This window comes from Somniosus microcephalus, chromosome 10 (assembly GCF_052327205.1).
Source record: "Somniosus microcephalus isolate GS21.2 chromosome 10, FLI_Smic_1.0, whole genome shotgun sequence".
Lineage (NCBI taxonomy): Eukaryota > Metazoa > Chordata > Chondrichthyes > Squaliformes > Somniosidae > Somniosus > Somniosus microcephalus.
The window spans coordinates 7,322,527-7,340,758 of record NC_140996.1 but is presented as its reverse complement, the minus strand read 5'-3'; positions in this window follow the sequence as shown (position 1 = coordinate 7,340,758).

The window sequence follows — 18,232 nt, the reverse complement described above, 5'->3', positions numbered from 1 at the left end:
TCCTATAACAATCGGTGAATCCTAAAACAATCGGTAAAACCAATAACAATCAGTGAATCCTATAACAATCGGTGAATCCAATAAAAATCGGTGAATCCAATAACAATAGGTGAATCCTACAAAAATCGGTGAATCCTATAAAAATCGATGAATCCAATAACAATCGGTGAATCCAAAAACAATCAGTAAATCCTACAACAATCGGTGAATCCTATAACAATCAATAAATCCTATAACAATCAGTGAATCCAATAATAATCGGTGAATCCTTTAACAATCAATAAATCCTATAACAATCGGTGAATCCAATAACAATCAATAAATCCTATAATAATCGGTGAATCCAATAACAATCAGTGAATCCTATAACAATCAATAAATCCTATAACAATCAATAAATCCTATAACAATCGGTGGATACTATAACAGTCAGTGAATCCTATAACAATCAATAAATCCTATAACAATCGGTGAATCCTATAACAATCAATAAATCCTATAACAATCGGTGAATCCTATAGCAATCAGTGAATCCTATAACAATTGGTGAATCCAATAACAATCAGCAAATCCTATAGCAATTGGTGAATCCAATAACCATCGGTGAATTCTATAACAATCAGTGAATCCTACAACAATCAGTAAATCCAATAACAATCAGTAAATCCTATAACAATTGGTGAATCCTATAACAATCAGTGAATCCAATAACAATCAGTAAATCCTATAACAATCAGTGAATCCTATAACAATCAGTGAAACCTATAACAATCAGTGAATACTATAACAATCAGTGAATCCTATAACAATGAGTGAATCCTACAACAATCGGTGAATCCTATAACAACCGGTGAATCCTATAACAATCAGTGAATCCTATAACAATTGGTGAATCCAATAACAATCAGTGAATCCAATAACAATCGGTGAATCCTATAACAATCGGTGAATCCTATAAAAATCGGTGAATCCAATAACAATCAGTGAATTCTTTAACAATCGGTGAATCCAATAACAATTGGTGAATCCTATAACAATCACTGAATCCTTTAACAATTGGTGAATCCAATAACAATCGGTGAATCCTATAACAATCAGTAAATCCTATAACAATCAGTGAATCCATTAACAAACAGTGAATCCTATAACAATCAGTGAATCCAATAACAATCAGTGAATCCCATAACAATCGGTGAATACTATAACAATCAGTGAATCCTACAACAATTGGTGAATCCTATAACAATCAGTAAATCCTATAACAATCGGTGAATCCTATAACAGTCGGTGAATCCTACAACAACCGGTGAATCCTATAACAATTGGTGAATCCTATAACAATCAGTGAATCCTTCAACAATTGGTGAATCCTATAACAATCAGTGAATCCTATAACAATCGGTGAATCCTATAACAATCAGTGAATCCTATAACAATCATTGAATCCTATAACAATAGGTGAATCCTATAAAAATCAATAAATCCTACAACAATCAGTGAATCCTATAGCAATCGGTGAATCCTTTAGCAATCAGTGAATCCAATAGCAATCGGGGAATCCTATAACAATCGGTGAATCCTAAAACAATAAGCGAAACCTATAACAATCAGCAAATCCTATAACAATCGGTGAATCCTACAACAATCGGTGAATCCTATAACAATCAGTGAATCCAATAACAATCAGCAAATCCTATAACAATCGGTGAATCCTACAACAATCAGTGAATCCTATAACAATTGGTGAATCCTATAACAATCGGTGAATCCTACAACAATTGGTGAATCCTATAACAATCAGTGAATCTTATAACAATCAGCGAATCCTATAACAATCAGTGAATCCAATAACAATCGGTGAATCCTATAACAATTGGTGAATCCAATAACAATCAATAAATCCTATAACAATTGGTGAATCCTATAACAATCAGTGAATCCTATAACAATCAGTGAATCCAATAACAATCGGTGAATCCTATAACAATTGGTGAATCCAATAACAATCAATAAATGCTATAACAATCGGTGAATCCTATAACAATCAGTGAATCCTATAACAATCAGTGAATCCAGTAACAATCGGTGAATCCTATAACAATTGGTGAATCCAATAGCAATCAATAAATCCTATAACAATCGGTGAATCCTATAACAATCAGTGAATCCTATAACAATCAGTGAATCCTATAACAATCGGTGAATCTTATAACAATCAGCAAATCCTATAACAATCAGAGAATCCTATAACAATCAGTGAATCCTATAACAATTGGTACATTCTTTAACAATCAGCGAATCCTATAACAATCGGTGAATCCTAAAGCAATTGGTGAATCCTATAACAATCGGTGAATCCTATAACAATTCAGTGAATCTTATAACAATCAGCAAATCCTATAACAATCAGTGAATCCTATAACAATCAGTGAATCCTATAACAATCAGTGTATCCTATAACAATCAGTGAATCCTATAACAATCAGTGAATCCAATAACAATCAGTGAATCCCATAACAATCGGTGAATACTATAACAATCAGTGAATCCTACAACAATTGGTGAATCCTATAACAATCAGTAAATCCTATAACAATCGGTGAATCCTATAACAGTCGGTGAATCCTACAACAACCGGTGAATCCTATAACAATTGGTGAATCCTATAACAATCAGTGAATCCTTCAACAATTGGTGAATCCTATAACAATCAGTGAATCCTATAACAATCGTTGAATCCTATAACAATCAGTGAATCCTATAACAATCATTGAATCCTATAACAATAGGTGAATCCTATAAAAATCAATAAATCCTACAACAATCAGTGAATCCTATAGCAATCGGTGAATCCTTTAGCAATCAGTGAATCCAATAGCAATCGGGGAATCCTATAACAATCGGTGAATCCTAAAACAATAAGCGAAACCTATAACAATCAGCAAATCCTATAACAATCGGTGAATCCTACAACAATCGGTGAATCCTATAACAATCAGTGAATCCAATAACAATCAGCAAATCCTATAACAATCGGTGAATCCTACAACAATCAGTGAATCCTATAACAATTGGTGAATCCTATAACAATCGGTGAATCCTACAACAATTGGTGAATCCTATAACAATCAGTGAATCTTATAACAATCAGCGAATCCTATAACAATCAGTGAATCCAATAACAATCGGTGAATCCTATAACAATTGGTGAATCCAATAACAATCAATAAATCCTATAACAATTGGTGAATCCTATAACAATCAGTGAATCCTATAACAATCAGTGAATCCAATAACAATCGGTGAATCCTATAACAATTGGTGAATCCAATAACAATCAATAAATGCTATAACAATCGGTGAATCCTATAACAATCAGTGAATCCTATAACAATCAGTGAATCCAGTAACAATCGGTGAATCCTATAACAATTGGTGAATCCAATAGCAATCAATAAATCCTATAACAATCGGTGAATCCTATAACAATCAGTGAATCCTATAACAATCAGTGAATCCTATAACAATCGGTGAATCTTATAACAATCAGCAAATCCTATAACAATCAGAGAATCCTATAACAATCAGTGAATCCGATAACAATCGGTACATTCTTTAACAATCAGCGAATCCTATAACAATCGGTGAATCCTAAAGCAATTGGTGAATCCTATAACAATCGGTGAATCCTATAACAATTCAGTGAATCTTATAACAATCAGCAAATCCTATAACAATCAGTGAATCCTATAACAATCAGTGAATCCTATAACAATCAGTGTATCCTATAACAATCAGTGAATCCTATAACAATCAGTGAATCCTTTAGCAATCTGCAAATCCCATAACAATTGGTGAATCCTATAAAAAACAGCGAACCCAATAAGAATCAGTGAATCCTATAACAATCAGTGAATCTTATAACAATCGGTGAATCTTATAACAATCGGTGAATCCTATAACAGTCGGTGAATCCTATAACAATCGGTGAATCCTATAAAAAACAGCGAACCCAATAAGAATCAGTGAATCTTATAACTGTGACGGTGCCAGTCAGTCCCTTTCCTAACCTCTAGATGGCACCTTCACTTGTTAGTTTCCTGTGTTAATTGTTCCTAGCTCTGTGTTAATTCTTAACGGCCTGTTAGCTGTTCATGGGTTTCACCTGGTTTCTTGGTATATAAGTTCTGTTGTTGCTTCACTCTTTGCTCAGTCCTCACTAGGGTGGACCAGGGAGTTAGTCTTGACAATGTTCTCTGTCTTGACTAGGTGCTCTGTGTGACTAGCCTTTTCTCTATGGCAGCTTGCCTTCACTAGCTGGCTGCCATAGTTCTCTTGAGTTATGTATCTAAGTCTGTGTTCTTGTTTCTGGATTTAAGATGTTCTTAAGTCTGTTGTTCTGTTAAGTTGCTTGTCTTGGTAAGGTGCTGTTTGGACAAGCGTGTTGCTATGTGGGATCCGTTGGGATCTTGTCTTGAGCTTTGCATTGATAAGCCGATTACCCTTGGGGTAGCTTGTCTGGAGTTGTGCCTTGGCAAGCCGTTGGCCCCTTGTGGTAGCTTGTCGCAAGCTTAGTATAGACAAGTGGGCTTCCTCATGGAAGCTGTCCTGAGTTCCTATCTTGACTAGCTGTCTTGTAACTTGTCTCTAGTTCTTATGTATGCTTGTTGGGTTTCTGTCTCGAGTTCTCTTGTCTCTAGTTTTTATGTATATTGCTGTGTCCCTTGTGTTAATCTAGTTATGTGTAAATCTAGTAAAGTTCAAACAAAGTATGGTATATGTGTCTCTTGTCTGGTTTCTGCACTTGGGTCCAGAACCTACCTCGCCCGGAGAGCACGGCCTCGTATTTATACAGCCCCGTGGCTCCCCAACCCTGACAATAACAATCGGTGAATCTTATAACAATTGGTGAATCCTGTAACAATCAACGAATCCTGTAACAATCAGTGAATCCTATAACAACCAGCAAATCCTGTAAAAATCAGTGAATCATATAACAATCGGTGGATCCTATAACAATCGGTGAATCCTATAACAATCAATAAATCCTATAACAATCGGTGAATCTTAAAACATTCGGTGAATCCTATAACAATCAGTGAATCCTGTGGTGTATGTGCCTTTAAAAGCAATTGTGGTGTATGTGCCTTTAAGAGCCCCAGGTGTGCGCAATGCCAGTAATTGCCACTTGGGCTATATAAGCCTGTGTATTGTGTATATCCTTTAGAACCCCCCCCCCAGACTTGCTTAGTAAATACCTATGAACCAACTCCTGTCTTCAGTGTCTTTATCTACACACGGACACTACAGTGGCGACGAAGTGGAAACGGACTTACCTGCAATTCGGCAGCACCTCAAGGACATCGATTCCTCCAGCGTCCAGAAGACTCAAGGAAGTAATAGAAACTGTGGTTTCACCAGCTGGCCAAGCTGGTGGCAGGTACTGCGCTAATCCTTCCTGGGCGTCAGGCTGGGGCTCCAGCGGCGGGCTCTACAGCTGAGACAGGCAGCGAAATCGGAGGCAAGCAATAACGGACTGGAAGGGTGCACTCGGGAGACGGCCGGCGCGGCAAGCAGGTCAGCGTTTAGACCTCCGTCGGGAACGAGTCTCCAACAGTGAATAAACGGAAACCACAGTAAAACAGCATTGTTATCGGTAGCAGCGGCGGGAAAGCGCAGGAAGCGCCATATCGTTGCTACAGAGAGAAAAAAAAAGCGCGGGAAGCGCCATATCTTTTTTTGAAATGCCTAAGTCTGGCAATATTGATGCTTTTGATAACGAAACAGAGCCTAACTTTGGCAATATTGATGTTTTTGATAACAAGATAGAGGATTGGACCACATATGTAGAAAGAGTGGAGGCGTTTTGCACCGCAAATGGAATAGAAGATGAAAAAAAAGCTTCAGTGCTTCTGGATCTAATGGGCGCAGAAACATACAAGCTGTTACGCAACTTAATCACTCCAGCCGAACCGATGGACAAGAATTTTGAGGAGATTGTTGATACCCTACACTGCCAATTCGAGGCAGGACTGGCAGATTCTCTGCAAGACAAATTCATCTGCGATCCCCTAAGTGCAGAAACACAAAAAAAGGTATCTTCTGGAAAAGATTTAACACTGGACAAGGCTTTCAGTGCAATAGGAGCGGCAAAGATACAGCAAAGGCCACAGGACTTCGGCACCCATGAAATGACACGGGGTTTCGAAAGATGTTATCGCTGCGGCAGATCCAACCATGACCAGAGGGATTGCTGGTTCAAAGAAAAAGCATGCAGGCGATGCGGAAAGATGGGACACATTCCACGTGTATGCCGATCTGAAAATAAAAAATCCACTAATGGGAAAAGAATCAATAAGGAAAAGCACAGAAAGGTACAAATGATGACGGACAGTAGCTCCAAAGACCAGAAGAGCGATAGCGACTCCGGGAACAAGAGACGAAGCTCTCTCAAATTACATAATGTAATTGCCAATGAAGATTACCAGACCATTTGGGTTACCCTCATAATAGCAGGGTCCCCAGTTAAAATGGAGCTAGATACAGGATCAGCTCTAACCGTAATAAATCGACGAGATTACGAGAGGCTATTTTCGCATATACCTCTAAAAGACACATCCATTATCTTAAAAACATATACGGGGCAGCAGAAAGTATACCCCAAAGGAAAAATAAAGGTGCCTGTGGTATACAACGGCAAAGAAATACAAAAGTTGTATTTATACATTCTACAAGATGGTGGTCCACCGTTGTTGGGACGTGAATGGATAAGGAAGATACGTTTAGACTGGCACTCCATTCAGGCACTGACGGTGACCAGTAAGGAAATAAACAATGATGACATCATACCTGAACGATTAAAAGACATCTTGGCCAACGCCAAAGAAGTGTTTCAAGAGAAACTAGGAACCTTGAAAGGCATCACCGCCTCAATAAAAGTGGAAGATGCAGCAATTCCAAAATTTTTTAAGGCAAGACCGGTGCCATACGCAATACGTCCGGCAGTCGAGGCAGAGCTGGAGAATTTGGAAAAGGCAGGCGTATTATCCAAAATAGATTGGAGCGAATGGGCAACACCCATCGTTCCAGTCATGAAAAAAGCATTGAAAAATAACTCTGAGGAACAGAGAAAAATTCGCATCTGTGGGGACTTTAAGGTGACTGTAAACCCAGTCCTTCACACGGTACAGTATCCTCTTCCGAGGATAGAAGATATTTTCGCCTCACTATCCGGAGGAAAACGTTTCACAAAAATTGACTTGGCACAGGCATATCTACAGATGGAGGTTGAGGAGACCTCTAAAAAGTATCTCACAATAAACACACACAAAGGCCTGTACCAGTACAATCGACTGGTTTTTGGAGTAGCATCAGCTCCAGCTATCTGGCAAAGAGCTATGGAGCAAGTCCTGCAAGGGATTCCGGGGACTCAGTGTTACCTAGACGACATCCTTATAACAGGAGAAAACGACAACGAGCACCTTGCCAATTTGGAGCAGGTGCTCACTAGGCTGAAAGAACGGGGCCTACGAGCAAATCGCCCCAAGTGCGAATTTTTCCAAAATCAGATATCATATTGTGGCCACATAATTAATAAGGAAGGGTTGCATAAGTCACCTGAAAAAATTGAAGCAGTTATAAAAGCCCCAGCACCTGAAAATGTTTCACAATTGAGGTCATTCCTGGGATTAATAAATTACCATCATAAATTTTTACCGAACTTATCAACTATTCTACACCCTCTTAATGATCTTCTACACACAGGGGTGATTTGGAAATGGAACGAAGACTGTAAACGTGCCTTCCATAAATGTAAAGACTTAATCACATCCGAGAAAGTTTTGGCTCATTACAACCCATCACTACCAATCAGACTGGCGTGCGATGCATCCCCTTACGGCATAGGAGCGGTATTGTCCCATAGATTCCCTGATGGCTCGGAACGGCCGATAGCTTTTGCATCACGCTCATTGAACTCAGCTGAGCGTAACTATTCCCAGATAGACAGGGAAGCACTCAGCCTGGTATGGGGAGTGAAGAAATTCAACCATTACCTACACGGACAAAAATTTACCTTGCTGACTGACCATCAACCCCTCATCTCCATATTCAACCCTAAGAAAGGTGTCCCCATTATGACGGCACAAAGACTACAGAGGTGGTCCCTTTTTCTAGGGGCACACCAATACAACATTGAATACAAAGGGTCAAAACAGCATGGGAATGCTGACGGTTTATCGCGCCTGCCGTTGCCAACGATAGAAGAGGCACCTACAGTAGACCCAGTAGAGATATTCCACTCTACCATAGTGGAATGTCTACCGGTGACAAATTCTGCCATTGAAAGGGAGACCAGAAATGACCCTACTCTCTCACGGGTCTATGATTTAACAATGAAGGGATGGCCAGCACATGGCGAACCACTGTTGCCAGCATTCTCGCAAAGAAGAGAACAGCTGTCAGTGTGCCGAGGAACCTTGATGTGTGGATCCAGAGTGGTGATTCCACCCAAACTCCAGGATAAAGTGCTAAAGGAGCTTCACGAGGGGCATCTGGGTGGAGTGAAAATGAAGAACCTAGCTAGGGCGTTTGTATGGTGGCCAGGTATCGATGGAGACATCGAAGACATGACCAAGAGCTGCCTAGGATGCCAGAAGGTCCAAAATGCTCCGCCACAGGCCCCTCTACATCCATGGGAGTGGCCCTCATCTCCCTGGCAAAGGGTGCACATCGACTTTGCTGGTCCATTTATGGACTCAATGTTCTTAATCGCAGTTGATGCACACTCCAAGTGGCCGGAGGTAATAATGATGTCCTCCACCACCACGGAAAAAACCATCACAGTATTAAGGACCATATTTGCCAGGAATGGGCTGCCGGAACAGATATGTTCTGATAATGGACCGCAATTTGTGTCCGAAGAATTCAGAAAGTTCTTAAAGAACAATGGGGTAAAGCACTACATGTCCGCCCCATACCATCCCGCCACCAATGGATTGGCTGAAAGGTTTGTCCAGACCTTCAAGAAGGCCATCAAGGCCATGGGTAATGAAAACATAAAACTTCAGCACAAGGTGGATAACTTCTTATTTGCATATAGGAATGCAACACATATGGTTACAAACCAAACTCCCGCCATGATGTTCTACAATAGAAACCTAAGATGCCGGCTGGATTTGGTCAAGCCCAACATCCGAAGGGACGTGGAGAACCGGCAGTTTCAGGGCATGAATGAAAGGCCAACTAGGGCCTTCCAGATAGGCCAACCGGTTTTGGCCCGGGACTACCGTACCGAGAAATGGCAGCCTGGAACTATCTGCACACGACTAGGACCACTGATGTATACCGTGGACATCGGAGAAAGCATAATAAGGCGCCATGCTGACCAAATAATCAAGTCATCCGAAAAGGGACAACCTACACCACCACGCTATACATCTAACGATGAAGTAGAGATACCCATATCTACCTCCGATCCGGTGATACTGGAACCCGATGAACCCGACACTGGCCTTCAAGCCGAATCAGCCTTACCAGAAGAACCTACTATACCACCAGAAACTACTACACCCCCAAGGCGTTATCCGGACCGAGTCAGGAAGCCTCCTGAGAGACTAACTTATAATTAATTAATACAGCAATGTATATTATTTTGCATATAACATGTAATTAATAATTACTTAAAATATGATGTACTAGTTAGCTAGAAGGGGAGGAATTTGGTGTATGTGCCTTTAAAAGCAATTGTGGTGTATGTGCCTTTAAGAGCCCCAGGTGTGCGCAATGCCGGTAATTGCCACTTGGGCTATATAAGCCTGTGTATTGTGTATATCCTTTAGAACCCCCCCCAGACTTGCTTAGTAAATACCTATGAACCAATTCCTGTCTTCAGTGTCTTTATCTACACACGGACACTACAAATCCTATAATAATCAGCGAATCCTATAACAACCAGTGAATCCTATAACTATCATTGATTCCAATAAAAATCAGCGAATCCTATAACAATCGGTGAATCCAATAACAATCGGTGAATCCTATAACAATCATTCAATCCAATAATAATTGGTGAATGTTATAACAATCAGCGAATCCTATAACAATCGGTGAATCCTATAACAATCAGTGAATCCTATAACAATCGGTGAATTCTATAAGAATCAGTGAATCCTATAACAATCGGTGAATCCCATAACAATCAGCAAATCCTATAACAATCGGTGAATCCTATAACAATCGGTGAATCCTATAACAATCGGTGAATCCTATAACAATCAGTGAATCCTATAACAATCGGTGAATTCTATAAGAATCAGTGAATCCTAAAACAATCGGTGAATCCTATAACAATCAGTGAATCCTATAACAATTGGTGAATCCAATAAAAATCGGTGAATCCAATAACAATCGGTGAATCCTATAAAAATCAGAGAATCCAATAACAATCGGTGAATCCAAAAACAATCAGTAAATCCTACAACAATCGGTGAATCCTATAACAATCAGTGAATCCAATAATAATCGGTGAATCCTATAACAATCAGTGAATCCTATAACAATCAGTAAATCTTATAACAATCGGTGAATCCTATAAAAATCAGTGAATCCAATAACAATCGGTGACTCCTATAAAAGTCGGTGAATTCTATAAAAATCAAGGAATCCAATAACAATCGGTGAATCCTATAAAAATCGGTGAATCCAATAACAATCAGTGAATTCTTTAATAATCAGTGAATCCAATAACAATCGGTGAATCCAATAACAATCAGTGAATCCTATAACTATCGGTGAATCCAATAACAATCAGTGAATCTTATAACAATCGGTGAATCCTATAACAATCAGTGAATCCTATAACAATCGGTGAATCCAATAAAAATTGGTGAATCCAATAACAATCGGTGAATCCTATAAAAATCGGTGAATCCAAAAACAATCGGTGAATCCAAAAACAATCAGTAAATCCTACAACAATCGGTGAATCCTATAACAATCAATAAATCCTATAACAATCAGTGAATCCAATAATAATCGGTGAATCCTATAACAATCAATAAATCCTATAACAATCGGTGAATCGAATAACAATCAATAAATCCTATAACAATCAGTGAATCCAATAACAATCGGTGAATCCTATAACAGTCAGTGAATCCTATAACAATCAATAAATCCTATAACAATCGGTGAATCCTATAACAATCAATAAATCCTATAACAATCGGTGAATCCTATAACAATCGGTGAATCCTATAACAATCAGTGAATCCTATAACAATCGGTGAATCCTATAACAATCGGTGAATCCTATAACAATCGGTGAATCCAATAACAATCACTGAATCCTATAACAATCGGCGAATACTATAACAATCAGCGAATCCTATAACAATCAATAAATCCTATAACAATCGGTGAATCCTATAACAATCGGTGAATCCTATAACAATCGGTGAATCCTATAACAATCAGTGAATCCGATAACAATCAGTGAATCCTATAACAGTCGGTAACAAGGGGCAAAAATATTACTTGAAGTTAGAGGAATTATTTTTTCACACAGACCCCTATTAGAACATGAAATGCTTTATCATAACAACAACAACAACAACTTTTATTTATATAGCGCCTTTAACATAGTAAAACGTCCCAAGGCGCTTCACAGGAGTATTTGAGACAAAAAATTTGACACCGAGCCACATAAGGATAAATTAGGGCAGGTGACCAAAAGCTTGGTCAAAGAGGTAGGTTTTAAGGAGCATCTTAAAGGAGGCGAGAGAGGTAGCGAGGCAGAGAGGTTGAGGCAGGGAATTCCAGAGCTTAGGGCCCAGGCAACAGAAGGCACGGCCATCAATGGTTGAGCGATTATAATCAGGGATGCTCAAGAGGGCAGAATTAGAGGAGCACAGATATCTCGGGGGGTTGTGGGGCTGGAGGAGATTACAGAGATAGGGAGGGGCGAGGCCATGGAGGGATTTGAAAACAAGGATGAGAATTTTGAAATCGAGGCGCTGCTTAACCAGGAGCCAATGTAGGTCAGCGAGCACAGGGGTGATGGGCGAACGGGACTTAGTGCGAGTTAGGACACGGGCAGCCGAGTTTTGGATGACCTCAAGTTTACGTAGGGTGGAATGTGGGAGGCCAGCCAGGAGTGCGTTGGAATAGTCAAGTCTAGAGGTAACAAAGGCATGGATGAGGGTTTCAGCAGCGGATGAGCCGAGGCAGGGTGGAGACCGGCGATGTTACGGAGATGGAAATAGGCGGTCTTAGTTATGCTGCGGATATGTGGTCGGAAGTTCATTTCAGGGTCAAATATGACACCAAGGTTGCGAACAGTGTGGTTCAGCCTCAGACAGATGTTAGGGAGAGGGATGGAGTCAGTGGCTCGGGAACGGAGTTTGTGGCGGGGACCGAAAACAATGGCTTCGGTCTTCCCAATATTTAATTGGAGAAAATTTCTGCTCATGTCGGACAAGCAGTCTGACAATTTAGAGACCGTGGAGGGGTCGAGAGAAGAGATAGTGAGGTAGAGCTGGGTGTCGTCAGCGTACATGTGGAAACTGACGCTGTGTTTTCGGATGATGTCGTCAAGGGGCAGCATGTAGATGAGAAATAGGAGGGGCCAAGGATAGATCCTTGGGGGACACCCGAGGTAATGATGCGGGAGTGGGAAGAGAAGCCGTTGCAGGTGATTCTCTGGCTACGATTAGATAGATAAGAATGGAACCAGGCGAGTGCAGTCCCACCCAGCTGGACGACGGTGGAGAGGCGTTGGAGAAGGATGGAGTGATCAACCGTGTCAAAGGCTGCAGACAAGTCGAGAAGGACGAGGAGGGATAGTTTGCCTTTGTCACAGTCACAAAGGATGTCATTTGTGACTTTGACGAGAGCCGTTTCTGTACTGTCACATTAAAGTCATGGAAATACTCTCATCGTTTAAAAGGCAATCGGATAAAGATTTGAAAGCAAAGATTCTAAAGCAGTCTAAGTTATGCCGCTCGAGGCCAACATTGTCACTGCTGCGAATTCCGGGCTATTTTAGTGTAAAATAAGAGAAGCATTGAAGGAAATACAGATCTTATGGAAAGTATCAGGTTCAAATGGATTAATAAATGCACACTGAACACCTTGGGGAAGGTTGCTTTGTATGAGTAATTTGGAATCCCCTTTAAAAGAACCTCTTACTGGTAATTGTTAATCACAAACAGGTCTTATTTTACATGGAATCAGAAGCTGCTTCACACGTTCAGGGTGAAACTTGACTTCAGGCAGACAGCAATAACGCAAACATCCACTGGTGGGCACTATGGGCATGGCAATAAATCCTTAAAACCCAACGGCCAAACTGTTTCAATCACCAACACTAATCAAAGGAGAACTTACTTCAAGCTCATGCAGTCAGCAGTTTGTCGTTGCACTCTTAACTATTGCAGAGGAAGACTGTACAATGGTTTCATCCTGAACCATTTGTACGGACGGTACAGCTCTGTAAACGATAGACCCGGCGGGATTTGCGTACACAAGTCTTTGAAGGTGGCAGGACAGGGTTAAGAAGGCTGTTAAAAGAGGCACACGGGATCCTGGGCTTTACAAACAGAGGCTTAGAGTACAAAAGCACGATCATTACACTAAACCTTTATAAATCACTGGTTAGGCCTCAGCTGGAGTATTTTGACCAATTCTGGACACCACCACTTTAGGAAGGATGTCAAGACCTTGGAGAGGGTGCAGAGGAGATTTACAGTGGATTACAACGGATATACGGCACAGAAACAGGCCATTCGGCCCAACCAGTCCATGCCGGTGTTTATGCTCCACTTGAGCCTCCTCCCGTCTTTCCTCATCTAAATCTATCAGCATAACCCTCTATTCCCTTCTCCCTCATATGTTTGTCCAGCCTCCCCTTAAACGCATCTGTAAGATTCTCAAAATTAACAGATCCCCCAGAACAAAGGATAACCCTATTAAAATGACTTTGGACCCTTGCTAAAAACTTCAGGAGTGATAAAAGGGCATGTTGGGCCTAGCAAGGAGATTCAAAGTCAGAAACAGACTTGGCATTTTAAAAGGACATGTTCAGGCATGTTTGGGAAAAAAGCTGTTGCAGAATTTGGGATTTGCCTCTGCAGCAGACAGTTTGAGTATTCGAGATAATCAAACTGTCTGGGGGAACTGTAAACGTCACTCAGCCCCCATCAGCAATTAACATGCTAACAATAGACCCACGGAAGAACTGCCTCACAAGACCCATCCAAAATCATGCACAAAACAAATCGTTTCACCAACCTACAAAGAACCTCAGGCCCCACAGGAAACTCAAAGCTTGAGGACAATTCACTACAATCTAGAGAAGAGCTCAACAGCTCAGGAAAAACCACCCCGAAACCACTTGTCACATCTTTAAACAGTTCAACAGCCCATGGAACCATCCCAAAACCACTTTAAACAACTTAATTAGCAGGCCCCGATTAGTATAACTAAAGGCCTGTTTTCACAGCAGTGAGAGTTCCAAGTTCGAGTTCAGTACTCTCTGCAGTTCGATGGAGTCTCGCAGAAGTTCTCTCTCTCTGGAAGCAGTTCAAACACAAGAAGAAACTGGAGCAACAGTTTCAGTGATCATCAGACACCTCGCGGCAACAAGGGCCTTACGAAACAACCAACCGAACATTACCATCAGCCAACTGGGTAATATTGGGCCACCGTGACCAAAGAAAACCAACTCAGAAGAATACCGAAGATTCGCAAGCTTTTCCACTCTGCAAACTATTCCTGCGTTTGGTGAGCATTATCCCCGGTCCTTTAGAGTCCAACTTAGCTAGTAAGGTGGGATTGGGAGGGATGAGGTATTTTTTCTACTGCAATTCCCTCGTGTATGTCGAAGTGTTTCCCCGTTTTATTAGAGTGTTATTATTGTGTTGTATTTTCTTTCTCAAATAAAATTCAAAGTTCTTGCACCAAAACTAGTTGTCTACTGCACTTTTATCACAACCCCCAAATAAGTCAAAGTTCCAGAACCAAGGGAGTGGGAGCGATTCGAACCGCTCATAAGACAGAGGTGATGCTGACCCCACACACCACCCCCTACACATCTCTGCTATTCGCCTCAACCACTCCCTGAGGTAGCGAGTTCCACATTCTCACCACTCTTTGGGTAAAGAAGTTTCTCCTGAATTCCCTATTGGATTTCTTGGTGACTATCTTATATTGACGGCCTCTAGTTATGCTCTTCCCCACAAGTGGAAACACTCTCTCTGTATCCACTCTATCTACTACAATGGTAGCCAAAATGAGGGACTTCAGTTACATGGAGAGACTGGAGAAGCTGGGGTTGCTCTCCTTAGAGCAGAGAAGGTTAAGGGGAGATTTAATAGAGGTGTTCAAAATCATGAGGGGTTTCGATAGAGTAAATAAGGAGAAACTGTTTCCAGTGGCAGGAGGGTCGGTAACCAGAGGACACAGAGTCAAGATAATTGGCAAAAGAACCAGAGGGGAGATGAGGAGAACTTATTTTTATGCAGCGAGTTGTTGTGATCTGGAATGCGTGGCCTGAAAGGGCGGTGGAAGCAGATTCAACAATAACTTTCAAAAGGGAATTGGAGAAATACTTGAAAAGGTGAAATTTGCAGCGTTATGGGGAAGAGCAGGTGGAGTGAGACTAATTGGAGAGAATCTATCAAAGAGCTGGCACAGGCAAGATGGGCTGAATGGTCTCATTCTGTGCTGTGTCATTGTGTGGTATATATTTAAAATATAGCACTTTCGTAAAACCATTCAAAGTCTGTGTTTTTTTTAACTTGCTCTCATCTTCAAGGATCCTCCATTACTGAGCGAGGGGGTGGGAGGGGTGTTGGTTGGTGGGTTAAGTAAACAAAACTGATCATTCTTGGAGGCAACAGGTATAGACTGGCACTTAACAGGAAGCCAGTTACTGCATGGTAACTAATTCATAAAAATCTTAACTTTGACATTTCGCAGGTGGTTAGGATCTGGAATAGAGTCATAGTCATAGAGTCATAGAAGATAGGAGCAGGGGTAGGCCATTCGGCCCTTCGAGCCTGCTCCGCCATTCAATGCGATCATGGCTGATCATCCAAATTCAGTACCCGGTCCCTGCTTTCTCTCCATATCCCTTGATCCCTGTAGCCTCAAGAAATATATCCAACTCTTTCTTGAATATATTTAATGAACTAGCCTCCACCGCCCTCTGTGGCAGAGAATTCCACAGGTTCACCACTCTCTGGGTGAAGAAATTCCTCCTCATTTCAGTCCTAAATGGCTTACCCCTTATCCTTAGACTATGACCCCTGGTTCTGGACTCCCCGACCATCAGAAACATCCTTCCTGCATCTAGTCTGTCCAGGCCTGCCAGAATTTTATAGGTTTCGATGAGATCCCCTCTCAATCTTCTAAACTCCAGTGAGTATAAGCCCAATCGACACAATCTTTCCTCATACGTCATTCCTGCCATCCCAGGTATCAGCCTGGTGAATCTTCGCTGCACTCCCTCCAGGTAAGGTGACTAGAACTGCACACAATACTCAAGGTGCGGTCTCACCAAGGCCCTGTACAACTGTAGCAAGACATCCTTGTTCCTGTACTCGAACCCTCTTGCTACGAAGGCCAACATACCATTTGCCTTCTTAACCGCCTGCTGCACCTGCATGCTTACCTTCAGCGACTGGTGTACAAGAACACCCAGGTCTCTTTGCACTTCCCCTTCTCTCAATCTATTGCCATTCAAATAATAATCTGCCTTCCTGTTTTTGCCACCACAGTGGATAACCTCACATTTATCCACATTATAGTGCATTTGCCATGTTTCTGCCCAATCACCCAACCTGTCCAAATCGTACTGGAGTTTCACGACATCCTCCTCACAGCTTACCCTCCCACACAGCTTTGTGTCGTCTGCACTGCCTGAAACTCAATCATGGCTTTCAAAAGGGAGTTGGATAAGTACCTGAAGGGAAAATATTCACAGGGCTACGGGGAAAGGGCGGTGGAGTGGGACTAGCTGAAGTGCTCTTGCAGAGAGCTGGCACGGGCTCGACGGGCCGAATGGCCTCCTTCTGTGCTGTAACCATTCGATGATTCTGTATAAGCTTACTTGAGGACTCACAAATAAAGACTTGGGCCTAGAAATTCAGTGGGTTGCGCCAGCCGCTAACGCCATAAAAGGGTTATATTTCCGGCGCTAGACAGTTAGCGCCTGAACGCAGTCCGATCTGCGCCGACGCCCAAATTCAGTTGACATTTAGCGCTGGCGCAAAGTGTTTGCGCCCGCTCAGGTGCGCGCGCAGCTTATGACGTCATATCGTCGCGCAACGCTGTTTGTGCGCCCCAAACCGGAAATTCAGTGGCGCCCGCCCAATGTGGGCGTGGCGCTGCTAACAACTGTGAGGTGGAATGCAAAAGAGGCCCTGTGGGCCTCGGGGAGCGTAAATTAAAGGGCACTTACACTGACCTATAAAGCCCAGCCATTTTGCTGCAATGACTTTACTGCTTTGGATTTCTGGACAGAGACCAAGGGACAGAGGTTATAGATTTGGGACAACATAGGAGAGGTATTTTTGGCTTCTGGCCAGTGCTTTGACATTTGATTCATTGTGATTTATCTGTTCTCAACTTTATTATGGGGGCTGTATGGGGGGCCAACCCTCAGTTGCAGCATTATGTGCGAAGGGCTCGCAGACGCTGTGAGAGAGGGCCAGCCATGCCTAGACGCAGAGGGGCCATCAGGCGTCGGCAACGTAGGCCTTACCCACTCAGGCAATACCGGCAGCAGGTGTCCTATCTCACCATGACTGCGGCGCATTGTGTGAAGAGGCTGCGCTTCAGAAGGGAGGTGGTTGCAGAGATCTGCCAGCTGCTTCACACAGATCTGCGTCCACAGCTGATGTGCAGGACGTCTCTCTCGGTGGAAGTGAAGGTCACGGTGGCTCTGAACTTTTATGCAAGCGGCTCCTTCCAAGCCGCTGCTGCGGACATAGCGAACATCTCCCAGTTCGCCGCGCATCGCTGCATCCGGCAGGTCACCGATGCACTTTACGCGAGGAGACACCAATTCATCTCCTTCCCTATGACCCGACAGAGGCAGGAGCAGCGTGCAGTCGGATTTGGCAGGATCGCGGGCTTCCCCATGGTGCAGGGCGCCATTGACTGCACGCATGTGGCTATGCGGGCACCTATCCACAATGCCGAGGATTACCGCAACCGGAAGGGCTACCAT